Source organism: Mastomys coucha, unplaced genomic scaffold, assembly GCF_008632895.1.
Source record: "Mastomys coucha isolate ucsf_1 unplaced genomic scaffold, UCSF_Mcou_1 pScaffold25, whole genome shotgun sequence".
Lineage (NCBI taxonomy): Eukaryota > Metazoa > Chordata > Mammalia > Rodentia > Muridae > Mastomys > Mastomys coucha.
This window is the reverse complement of record NW_022196908.1, coordinates 198,896-202,316: the sequence shown is the minus strand read 5'-3', so window position 1 is coordinate 202,316 and position 3,421 is coordinate 198,896. Positions and strand designations below refer to the sequence as shown.

Here is a 3,421-nt window from a genome sequence, read left to right as displayed (position 1 = left end):
AAAAAAAAAAAAAAAAAAAACCAAAAACAAAAAAAACCCAAAAACCAACAGTCCATATTGCTTGGCTTATAGAGAGACAGGTATTCTGGTGCCCTGCCACTTACCCTGGACTATACCTCTCTTGCCTGTGAAGAAACTTGGGACCTCTGGTTCTCATTAATCTGATTCCTCCAGAGAAACAGGTGTACACTGTTTTGGACCTGAAACATACATTCTTTAGCCTCACATTGGCAGAGGTGAGTCAACCCATCTTTGCTTTTAAATGAACAGAGGGAGGTTACAACAAGCAACATACCTGGACCAGATTGTTCCAAGGATTTAACGATACTAAATGTAAACCTCATGCACTCCCATCAGAAGTTTCCTGGAAAAAATAAAGTATAAAAGGGCTATTGAAGGACTACTGTAAGAGTTACAGAACTTGGGCTAAAGAATGTCAGCTAAGAAAGCCCAAATTTGTAGAAGGCTACACATCTTTGTTACCAGCTGAAGGGAAGCAATAGGAGCCTATCTCAGAGTAAGACTGCTGCAATCATCCATATCCCAACTCCAAAAATTAAAAAACAGGTTTGAGAGTTCATAGATGCAGTTAGGTAATGTTGCTTCTGGATACCAGAGTTTCTGGAAATAGTAAGGCCTCTACACTCAGTCTATAATCTGGACTGAGACCAAACAAAAGTCATTTGAGGCTTTAAAAACAGCTCTGATTTTGCTCCTGCCCTAGCACTTCTAGATGTTTAAAAACTTTTTCATTTGCCTGTGAAACAAAAGACAAAAGTGACTTTAACCCAAACACTGGGGCCCATGGAAATGCCCCGTGCCATACTTATTCAAACTATTAGATCCTGTAGCCACAGTACGGCCAATCTGTCTAAGAGCTGTGGAAGCTACTAGTAGTCTAATGGGGAAAAAAAAAAACAGGTAAGTTAACCCTGTGTCAGGATTTTATAACTCACAGCCCTTTACAATGTGGTAATGCCCTTCCCCCAAGGAATACAAGAATGACAGCTGCCTAATTCCTGTGTGACTCAGTCCCAGGCCCTACTCCTGGACCATCCTCAAGCCCAGTTTCAGAAACCCACTGCCATCAATCTAGCTACGTTATTGCCTGACGACGACCTGAAAGTGCTCATCTATCATGGTTACTATATGAAAGATGAAACCAGGTACGTGGGTGCTGCAATAGTATACTCAGTGTCACATAATTACTTTAACTGAAAGAAACTATTTGGGCCCAAGTCAGGTAGGTACCTCAGCCCAGAAGGTATAACTGATCAATGTGATCTAGGCTCTCAGATGAGGAAAAGCAAAGTCTACCACCATATACATAGACAATTTCCATGGTTTTCCTAATGGCATGTCCATGTTATGATCTATAGAGAAAGAGTGCTTCTCATCATTGGGAAAAAGGACTTTAAAAAGTCTTGGCCAAGCCAGGCGCACCTCTTTAATCCCAGCACTCAGGAGGGAGGCAAAGGCAAATAGATCTATGAGTTCAAGGCTGGTCTGGTCTATAGACTGAGTTCCAGGACAGCCAAGTCTACACAGAGAAACCCCATCTTGAAATACAAAGAAATAATCTAAAAGTTCTATAAGATTATGACCTTTGAAAAACAGGGAAATCTGGGGAATAAGACTCTATGCAATAGGAAGGAACCCTTGGGATAGAGTTAATCATTCAAGTCAAAAATTGGTCTAGATCCTGGTTATTCTTAGATACAAAGCCCTCGTACTACATAGAGATAGGAACTAACCTAAGCCCATTGACTGAAAAAACTCACTATGGGGGAGAAGGAATAATTTTTTTTTCCGGAGGGGAAACCGGGAAAAAAATATCATTTGAAATGTAAATAAAGAAAATATCTAATAAAAACAATAATATTAATGAGAGCAATGAAAATAATTAATACCTGTACAGAGAGAAAACAATCAACTATTTTAATCTTCAAAACTGGAATAGCTTAACTACTCTTATCTGGATATGTGTAAATTAAAAAATTTCAACAATCAAAAAAAAAAAAAGAAAAAGAAAAAAAACTCACTATGACTGAGGGCAACCCAAATTAACATTAGAGGATTTACAAGGGGCTGAAACTCATCCAATACACAAAACTTTTAACCTATGCACTTACCTTTATTCTGATGCCTGCTATTCTGCCTTATGGGTTAACATATCTGGAAAACAGCAATATTATTGGGCCTCTGAGAGTACTTGGTGTCATGTAATAATGGTTTAACTAAATGTACTTTTTCTTATGCTTCCTATAACATAGACCCTATTCTACCAAGAAGAAGAAAAGGAGGAGGAAGGAAAGAAGGAAGGAAGGAAGGAAGGAAGAAGGAAAGAAAGAAAAAAAGAAAGAAAGAGTGAGCCATGTTTCTGTCTTCATCCCACTCCTGATCAGAGCAGGCATAGCTGGCTCAATACCCATTGACACATCAGCCTTTATCATGGGAGATAAAAACTTTAGACTTACTTCTTATGAAATAAAGGGAACTCTGCATAACTTTTGAAAATAACCATTGTTTCTATGCTAATTGATCTGGAGCAAATTTAAAAATAATCTCATGGTTTGAGAAAACTTCAAAAGAAAAAGAGACAAAGATATACATCAGATAAGTGGTACCAATGTCTGGCTAACTACTCTGTTATCAGCACTAACTGGGGCTTTAGTTCTCATTCTGTTTGGATTAATGGCAGGGCTCTGCATATTAAACTATATGGCCAATTATGCATCAGTTCAGTAAAATTAATGGTCCTTAGAACCAACTATACCTCTTTAGGGCAAGATGAGTTAGATTTGACTTATTCATTAAGACTAGTGGAAAATATAACAGCTTCTCAGACCTTAGTAGGCTCCCAGACCTTAGCACAACTGACTCCATGATGAAAGTACCATTCAGACCATAAAACTCAGCATGTATATAGAACTACCCACTAGAATGAAAACAAAGGACTAATTCATCAAAGTCCATAGTTCTGGGAAAGTCTCTAAAAGTGCTAACCTTGATTTCTGTCTTCTATACTTCCTCTTCTGGCTAACTGCTCTTGTTAAATTAAGTACGTTAACCCAGAACATGGTTTTTGTGCTTAAAAGCTCACCCTGAGAAAGGCTCAGTGCTACATTGGGAGCTTGGGATCCCAGAGTAGTCACTGGCCTGCTAACAAAGACTTTCTATTGGCTTAAACCCATGTCCAAACAGTCTTTTTTTGGAAGATACTCCACAGCATTTTCATGCTTGATTATCAAATGAAAACAATAACCAAGTAATAATTATGCATAACATGATGTAGCTACCCCATGTAAAACCACATATGTATTACTTACTTAACCAGGTCATACTCATGACTAACATGATAGAACTGAAAATGTATTATATAGTTTAGAATAGGTTGCAATGTTTCTTTTTTTTTTTTTTT

General features: G+C 37.9%; 1 long non-coding RNA gene across 1 annotated transcript in view; it reads right to left on the bottom strand.

Annotated features, from left to right (window-relative positions):
• Positions 1-289: 289 nt before the first annotated feature.
• The window catches only part of LOC116074223, a 94,827-nt gene continuing 91,695 nt past the window's right edge, over positions 290-3,421 (bottom strand). The window contains exon 4 of the long non-coding RNA XR_004112146.1: positions 290-364. This is a non-coding gene — a long non-coding RNA (uncharacterized LOC116074223). The remainder of the gene's footprint in view (positions 365-3,421) is intronic.